Raw genomic sequence first — 9,353 nt, forward strand, 5'->3', positions numbered from 1 at the left:
AGTAAAATCAGCAATGCAAGCTGCACTAGTGTACTTGATCCCTTTAGGTACACACCATGGTATATATCTTTTGTCGTGTTAATCAGCGTTCCGTTCCAAGCGAGGACGCGCGAAAAAGCAGTCGCCTGACCAGCAACGTGTATACGAGTATAAGCTAGGGGATATACAACCAAAACAAAAGTGAAAAGTAACAATGCAAGCTGTAAGGCGTGGTTCTTTACGTGCACACCATCATATATATTTTTTGTCAGTGTTCATAACCACTCTCCGTTCCTGGTGAGGCGGCGTGGTTCCAGTGGAGCTGATACGTACGTACGCGACGCACGACATGATGCCGGCTGGGTAAGCTGCGCAAAACCCGCTATTAAAATTCATCGTCTTGCACACATCCGACATCCACCTCAAAGGGCATCCGCCTCCATCCGACTGTCGTAAAGGCCATGGCAGCTGCAGCGGCGGGTGAGAACAGCAAGTTAACAGGAGTGAGAAAGAAGGGGGAGGGCAAGTTCGCCGCAACGATCAAGCACCCGGTGACAAAGACACTGTTGTGGCTGGGGACGTACTCTTCCCCCGAGGTCACCGCCTGTGCCTATGAGCTCGCGGCTAGGGAGCTGAAGGGCATAAAGCCAAAGCTCAACTTCCCCTACCCTCCGCCGTCCAGACTAGTTAAGGAGGTGATCGCTGCACCGAGGCACCGCAGCCATGGTCATGACACACCGCTCTTTAAAGTCGTTATAAGGGAATCATGGAACATCTCAACCAGCCCACTTGTTTCAGTAGGCATTGTTTCTTATTTTATGAGTAAGGAAGCTTTCATGTGAAAATCAAATAATGTTTACACAAGAACAGCAATAAGTACTCTCCACAAAACCAAGGAATTAAGAGAGAGAACGGTTAAATCTGGGTGAAGGAATCAACTCGAAATTAAAAAATCAATCGACCACTTCACCATTCTATAACTTAAATTGGCGCTTAACTTGTTATATTACAACATGGGCAGATTCAGTTTCAGAATATGGTGCCCACAAATATTTGGAACGCAGTCCACAACCTAGTCCAGCACACATCTAGTCTTCATGTCTACTATAGTCAATATATAAATAAATCGAGACACATCCACTGGAAAAAGTTAATAACGGATGAAAACATGCGCAATACAACTAGGCCATGAGCAATTGAGGAAAACCTTAGTCATGAACTCAATGCCACTGATGGCGGCAAAAGCGGCTGAGAGAGCATGCGAAACAATGGAGGGTCACTAGTAGAAAAGGTGGCACTAGTCCAGGCCGGGTCAGCCCATTAGTCCCGGTTCAATCCAGAACCGGGACCAATGGGGGCATTGGACCCGGTTCGTGAGCCCCGGGGGCCGGCCGGGCCACGTGGGCCATTGGTCCCGGTTCGTCTGGACCTTTTGGTCCCGGTTGGTGGGACGAACCGGGACCAATGGTCCTCGCTCCTGGCCCACCACTATTGGTCCCGGTTGGAGGCATGAACCGGGATCAAAGGCCGCCCATTAGTCCCGGTTCATACCACCAACCGGGACTAAAGGGTTGGTCCTCGTTGCGGTCAGAGTTTAGTCCCACCTCGCCAACCGAAGGGGGCTCACACCGGTTTATAAGCCCCTCCCTCTCTGCCTTGTTGAGCTCCTCTCAAAATGAAAATAGATGCCCTTATACAGGAAATTTGACCTAAATTCATACTGAATTTCTCTGTAGTTAGTAGAAATTTATTATGAATTTAGGTTGAATTTTCTCTATAAGCGCATTTATGCTCATTTTTTAGTAAAGTTAATCACAACTATTTTTTCTTCTATTTATTTCTAAGTAGTTTTTTATATAGTTTTTTTCTTTTCTGCTATATTTATTTTTTCTATTTATTTCTGAGCTGTAATAAGTCATTAAAAATAAAAAAGATTTTAGTAAAGTTAATCACAACTATTTTTTCTTCTACTTATTTCTGAGTAGCTTTTATATAGTTTTTTTTCTTTTCTGCTATATTTATTTTTTTCTATTTATTTCTGGGTGGTAATAAGTCATTAAAAATAAGCATCTATGCTCATTTTTTTAGTAAAGTTAATCACAACTATTTTTTCTTCTATTTATTTCTGAGTAGTTTTTTATATGTTTTTTTTCTTTTATGCTATATTTATTTTTTTCTATTTATTTCTTTGTGGTAATAAGTCATTAAAAATAAAAAAGAGGCTTAATGCTAGTTAATTCGCTTCAAGCCTTTCGGAATAGTGTAAACTGCACTGCACATAGCTCCGTGCAGTCTACCCTATTCCTCAAGGCTTGAAGCGAACCAACGTGCAGGAGAGCATTGAGCCTCTTCTTCATCATCTCTGCACTCAGGGCTTATAAACAGCTGTGAGTGCCTCTCGCTTGGCGAGGTGGGACTAAAAAACAACTGCAGAAAGAATCAACTAAAAAACAGCTGCAGAAAATAAATAAGTAATTAGACGGGTCCATTGGTACCGGTTGGTGGCTCCAACCGGCACCAATGCCCCTCTTTAGTCCCGGTTGGAGGCACCAACCGGGACCAATGCCCCTCTTTAGTCCCGGTTGGTGGCACCAACCGGGATCAAAGCCCCCTGCTTCCCGCCCTTTGGGCTACTGAAAAGAGGCCTTTGGTCCCGGTTGGTGGCACCAACCGGGACTAAAAGGGGCATTGGTCCCGGTTTGTGCCACGAACCGGGACTAAAGCATTTGCTATATAAGGAAAATTTCAGAACCGCATCCCCACTTCGATCTCTCCTCCTCAATCTCCCGACGCCGCGCGCAGTCGCCTGCCGCCACCTCGCCGTCGCCGCCCCGCCCCGACGCCATCCCCGCCCCGCCCCGACGCCGTCGCCGCCCCGCCCCCGCCCCGACGCCGTCGCCGCCCCGCCTCGCCCTGCCGCCCCGACGTCGCCGCCCCGGCCAGCGCCGCCCCGACGTCCTGCGCCGCCCCGACGTCCCGCGCCGCCCCGACGTCCCGCCCCGCGCCGCACCTCGCCGTCGACCTTGCCATGAGCAACTTTTTATGATTTTTGTTAGATTTTTTTAGATTTTTTTGTAGTTTATAGATTTTTTTGTTAGATTAGATGTGTAGTAATTTAGATATGTAGTTCATAGTATGTTAATTTAGATTGTGTAATTAATTTGTTCATATTGTGTTAGATTTTTTTTGTTAATAGATTTTTTTAGTGATATTATTGTTGAATATGCATGTTTGGTGATATTATTGTTAATAGATTTTTTGGTGATATTTAGATTGTGTTAGTAAGTACTAGTTTATTTTTTTGGTAATATAATTAGTTAGAAAAATACTAGTTAGTTTGAAAAATACTTTTTTTAGTATGTACTATTTTATTTTATTTATAGTAAGTGCTTCATATATAATTGAACTAGCTAGTTGATTTAATAAAACTACTTTATTTAACTATATATAGAAGTAGTTTGTAGTAAGTGCTACTTTATTTATTTATAGTAAGTGCTACTTTATTTATTTATAGTAAGTGCTACTTTGTTTTTAGTAAGTACTACTTTATTTATTTATAGTAAGTGCTTAGTAGTTGAACTAGATAGTTGATTTAATTAATAAAACTACTTTATTTAACTATATATAGAAGTAGTTTGTAGTAAGTGCTACTTTATTTATTTATAGTAAGTGCTACTTTATTTATTTATAGTAAGTGCTACTTTGTTTTTAGTAAGTACTACTCTATTTATTTATAGTAATTAAGTGCTTAGTAGTTGAACTAGATAGTTGATTTAATTAACAAAACTACTTTATTTAACTATATATAGAAGTACGTAGTTCCCGCATCGACGTCGGCGATGCCTATCCCGCATCCTCGTCGTCGTCGACTCGGCGGTGGAGGCCTGCTTGATCAGGACCATGTTCGGGACTGGGCTCCGCCGGGCTGGTATTGGGATGTGCTACCTTCTGGGGGACGTAGGTTGGTGAAGAGGCAGCCCATTGTTGACCCGATACTTGTTTAGTGGCGGTCGCGTGGGCCATGACGGTGCCGAGACTTCCGGACACCGCGGAGGTGGTACGTCACCGTGTCAGCGAGGAGGACGAGCACGTCCGTCGCTACATGGTTGCGTTGGAGGGCAGGTTCGACAATACCTGGCAGGTTCTTCAGGGATCTCACTGGAGCTATGATCATGTGATCGTTCCTTATCTTTGGGTGTCCACCGCCCGCGACGATACCCGTCGGGCGCTACGGTTCTAGCTGTATTAATTAGCGATGCCATATGTATGATAGTATTCGAGGAGTATTCAACAATGTACAGACACAAGAGATGATGTACTTTTGGTTATAATTGAATGCATGCTAATTTGAATACTACTTTATTTTACGATTTGGTTTTGCTTATTGAATGCTCATATTGGAAAAGTACTCCTACTTTCAATGCTAAAATTGAAGAGCACTATATGCAGAAATCTAGGAGCCCCCTCCATCATCCACGCCGTCGTGGGGGTAGCTTCTCTTTCATTCCCGTGTGCTAGACAATTTGTTGTAATAATGCACTCGGGAATGAAAGGAGCTACGTACCATCACCGATAGTGAACCCATGATTAATAATAATGATCTAATTTAGGTGTTTTAGTACATATATTTAATATTTGAATTATGAACTTAGGCCAGAAATGTCATACTCGGACGATGAAAACCGCCCGGGGGAGTGCGACTGGTGCCACGACGACCGAGGTATGTGCGACAGGTTCATTGAGCTGGACGAAGATCGGCGCTTCAGCATTAAGCTCGAGGAGACCTTCGATGTTCATACGATACGCAACGATGACAATAGTTTTTTTTCGTAATTAAGCACGACTTCAACTATTTTGACGTGTATTTTTCATCTTTTCCAATTCGACTAGCTTATCCCATGCTTTGCAAGACGCTATGTCTTGGAGAGGATGGGTTTTGAAGACCATGAAAGTATGGAAACCAAAAAAATTATCCTAAGTACCCATCATGGTGTGGATTTTCAAGTAAAGTTGTACAATGCTCAGAGTGTAACCCATTTTGGTTGCAAAAACTGGGAAGCACTGTGCAAGATGTATGGTTTTAATGAGGATATGCTTGTCACCATGGATCTTGTGGATACACCTCCAATTCTTCCCCCATGTGAGCTTAACATAGTTATTAAGTAATTTATATTGTTTATTTCAAAATAGTTGACAACTTATTTCCATTGACAGCTTATTTTCATTCTTCAAAGAATGTGTGGAAGATGGTAGACAGAACCTACTACACCGAAGGCTCCGAATTAACTTATCAGGAAAAAAATCATCTGGTCACATTTTGTATTGATCTTGAGAATTACAATATCTACAATCAAACTCCTCAACATTATGGTCAATACGTGCCACTAGTGCACGTGTTGAACTACGACAACTACCATGGAGATATCCTGGTAAGACTTTTTACTATTACGACATCCGTGCATCTTTTTGCCCACTTCTAAAACTAGTACATCATTGCTAACTATGAAGTTATTACTATGTTTTTCAATAGATAATCCCGAATGATTGTGTGCCTCATCTGATGTATACGCATGGTAGCCTTCATGTTTTGAACATACAACCAGGTCTTCCTACGAATCTGAACTGTCCATACCGGGTTTCTAAAAGAAGTGGAGACATGACAATCAAAGAATGGAAAAAATGTATGGACAGTCGTAAGGAGCTTCTTGGAAGCAAAAAGCAGCGAAGGGCAAGAATTGGAGACAGGATGATCGCCATTCTTCATAATGGAGAGTCAGGGTCTATATTGTTTTATGCTATTTTAGCTTAAGGGTGTTTAGGTCATGTCCTACCTGATACTGATGATCATGTGCTAAGAACAATTATGTAGGGTTGGGTTCGATGACTATGAGGATGATGATCGTATGACTTATTGTTAATAACGAGTAGAAGTTGTATGATGATGCATGATTAGTAGGACTTGTTATTATATATGATGATGTATGATGCGAGCATGCATGAGTTATTATATCAGCGGGTGAAATGAACATATATAGCAGCAACGTTGGTAAACCAAGGACGAAGATATAAGAGAAGACGCTTATCTCTATTAGCTAGCTAATAACAACCTAAAAATAACCCCCAAAACCCCTAAAGCAGCCACTTTATTTAAAGAACATGGACTTTTGGTCCCGGTTGGTGCCACCACCGGGATCAAAGGCCCTCTGACTGGGCTCGGTGCACAGGGCCACGTGGAGGCACATTGGTCCCGGTTCATGTTTGAACCGGGACTAATGGGTGGAGGTATTAGTAACGACCCATTAGTCCCGGTTCATGAACCGGGACTAAAGGCCCTTACGAACCGGGACTATTAGGTGTTTTTCTACTAGTGGGTTAGGTCTGTGAGGTAGTGAGTGGAGTTCAGTAGCTGTAGGTGACATGAGGTCGTGTGTTGTCGCTTGGTGTGAGCTCATGGCTATTGTGTAAAACTATTGTTGAACTATACTTTTGGTAAATTCTCATCCGATATGCCAGAATTATGATGCATCAGGACTTCAATAACTATTTGTAACGTGGTTGACAGAAAAAAAATTGCTACCCATTGTGATGTTGTCTATGATTGCCCCCACATTGGTCAATTACTCAAATCCTAGATCCGCCGCTTTATTACAATCTTATTCTAGCTACAAAAACTTGCTTCATATATCCCATAACGGTACAGCCAAGATACTAAAATATCAGCCAGTGGCAAAAAAGAAAGATGTTAATCATACCCACTGACATTGCAAATACGAAAATCACTTGATAGATGAAGGGGTACAAAAGTTTAACGTGTTTTTTGAGGGACATGTTGGGTCCATAAAATATGCTAGCAGTATTATTTGAAGATGAAGGATACATTGATGCTACAAAAATCCCTTGATGGAATCGTAATGACCACAACCATCCTAGGATTGAGATTATCAATTCGATAAAATATGCCCATCGTAGCCTTGCAGTTACTGGTTAGTAGAAAGCAGGTTGCTAAATTAATAAGAACGGAGAAGTGACACATTTAGCTCAAATTAAAGCAAGATAGACTGACACAAGAAAGCAAACTGAAGAGGGGGCTTACCTGCGCCTCATTGTTCTCCTCCACCTCCTCCTGCGGCGGCTCCTCCAACTGCTTGATAAATACCAAAATAATAATAATAACTTGTTAGTTAGTACCAAGTTCTACCTGTGCAAATGCAAACTTAAGCATGTTAACACTAATATAACATGCGCATGCTTTATGTAAGGTAGTCTCAATCCTAGGATGGTTGGTCCATCAATTAATTCCCAATTTTCTATTCATGATTTAATCATATGAAACAGTATAATGATGAAGCACTTCAATAAATTCATAGCCAAACAAGATGAGAAATGTATCTATTACTCCCTCCGTCCCAAAATAAGCGTCTCTGCTTTGGTATAATGGCCAAATGTCTCTATTTTTTGTTGGATTTTCTGGAATATTGTTCCTTTTAACTCTATATTGTGCTTTTAGCCTATACTCCCTCCGTCTCCAAATAAGCGTCGCTGATTTTATGAGGCAATGCTCAACTGCTATTCCCATCTTGTTCTGTGAAATGTATAGCTAATGGGTCCATCATTATGGCATTCCCCATGATGACAATTTTGTTAACAGATAAAGACTAATTTGATCCTACTAAAACAATTTCATGGCATCATAATGAGCCAAACCATCCTATGATTGAGGTCGCCAATTCGATCAGATATGCCCATGGTAGAGCCTTGCATTTGGTGGTCAGAAGGAAAGAAGGAAAGCGGAGTAGTAATTAGCAACAAAGAATATAGTTACACACTTGCATCGAAGCATGAGAGACACAAGAAACTAAATGGAGAGAGAGCTTACCAGAGGCTCATCCTCCTCCTCCTCCTCTGTCTGCATCAGCTCCTGCAAATACTCATAAATATAATAATAATAATAATAATAATGATAAAAATAATAATAATACAGTTACACATTTGCATGAAAGCATGAGAGTCTATCACAAGAAAGTAAAGAGAGGGAGCTTACTAGAGGCGGATCCTCCTCCTCCGGCCCCACCTGCAGCAGCTCCTGCAAATACTCAAATAAAAAATGTGTTACTTTGTACCCACTTCAACCTGTGCAAACTCAAACTAAAGCATGTTAAGAATAATATAACATGGACATGCTTAATGTATCCAAGGTAGAGTCTCAATCCTAGGATTGTTGGTCCACCAACAAAGTCCTAAATTTCTATTCATACTTTAGTCATATGAAACAGGCAGTATAATGATGAAGCATTTCAATAAATTCACAGCCAACAAGATGAGGAATCTATTATGTACTAAAAGCACAAAAGGTGAAAGAACAATATTCTAGAAAGTCCAGAAAAAATTAGAGACATCTACGCATTTATGTCCTGCATACTCAATTAACCATTAAACAACAGCCATTGGATCCCACAGCACTGCCTCCACTGCCGCCCAAGCTGGAAGTTTACTTTCCCTTCCCCTTTGAAGCGCCCGCCGGCGACACCCCACCGATGCCAGCATATCCTTTCCTGCACATGCCGCTTCTGGCACAAGCACGTCTCAGCCTGCAGCCAGCGCACGTGCACGCACCTGCTACACAGCCACAACAGTCGATCTGACGGATGGAGATCGTGGCGCATGCGGAAAGCTTCTTATGCTCCTCAAGTGAACCCCTAGGGGCTCCGTCTCACCACCTGGTGTTCAAGAAACCCAAGTTGTTCGTCGTTCACGTCACTCCTAGTGCTCCAACAGAAGGGACTGATGATAATTTCACCAAGCCGTGGTATTTCCCCGGTTCTCCTACTGTTTAGCCTCGGCCGTGCGCAATATGCACCGAGGTCCCATAGTCATGTGCCATCATAATCCAGAGGCAATCTGAATCTATATATCATATAAGTTACAATGTATTTTCATTGTTGTTCTCATGTGTCGCTGCCATGTATTGGGTTTACTGTGGTGTTGTTTATCATCATGTTGTTTCCTTTTACCAATCATGTAATCTGTTCACTCTTGTCTTGTGTTTTGTTTTGGTGTGGGTGCACTCTTGTCTTATGTTACCATAATGTATTTTGAATGCAAATCATATAATCAGTTTAGTCCCTTAGTTAATCAATATCTTGTTTGGTGTGGTGTTTGAGATAATTGGTTTGAGTTGAAGAGAGAAAACATTTCTCAAACACCGATGTTGTTACAATTTTCGGTGCAAAGTGAAGAAGTATGAAATATGCAAGTTCCAAATTCAGGAAATCATACTCAAGGATCGAACGACCCTGAAAAACATAAAAGTCCATACTCATGTCATCCAAGCGCGAGTTTGTTGTAGTATATCATGAACAAAGTTTGTTGTAACC

At 41.8% G+C, this 9,353-nt stretch overlaps 1 pseudogene; it reads left to right on the top strand.

Annotated features, from left to right (window-relative positions):
• Positions 1-421: 421 nt before the first annotated feature.
• LOC123158427 (ethylene-responsive transcription factor ABI4-like) lies at positions 422-8,813 on the top strand (annotated as a pseudogene).
• Positions 8,814-9,353: the final 540 nt, after the last annotated feature.

Source organism: Triticum aestivum, chromosome 7B (assembly GCF_018294505.1).
Source record: "Triticum aestivum cultivar Chinese Spring chromosome 7B, IWGSC CS RefSeq v2.1, whole genome shotgun sequence".
Classification (NCBI taxonomy): Eukaryota; Viridiplantae; Streptophyta; class Magnoliopsida; order Poales; family Poaceae; genus Triticum; species Triticum aestivum.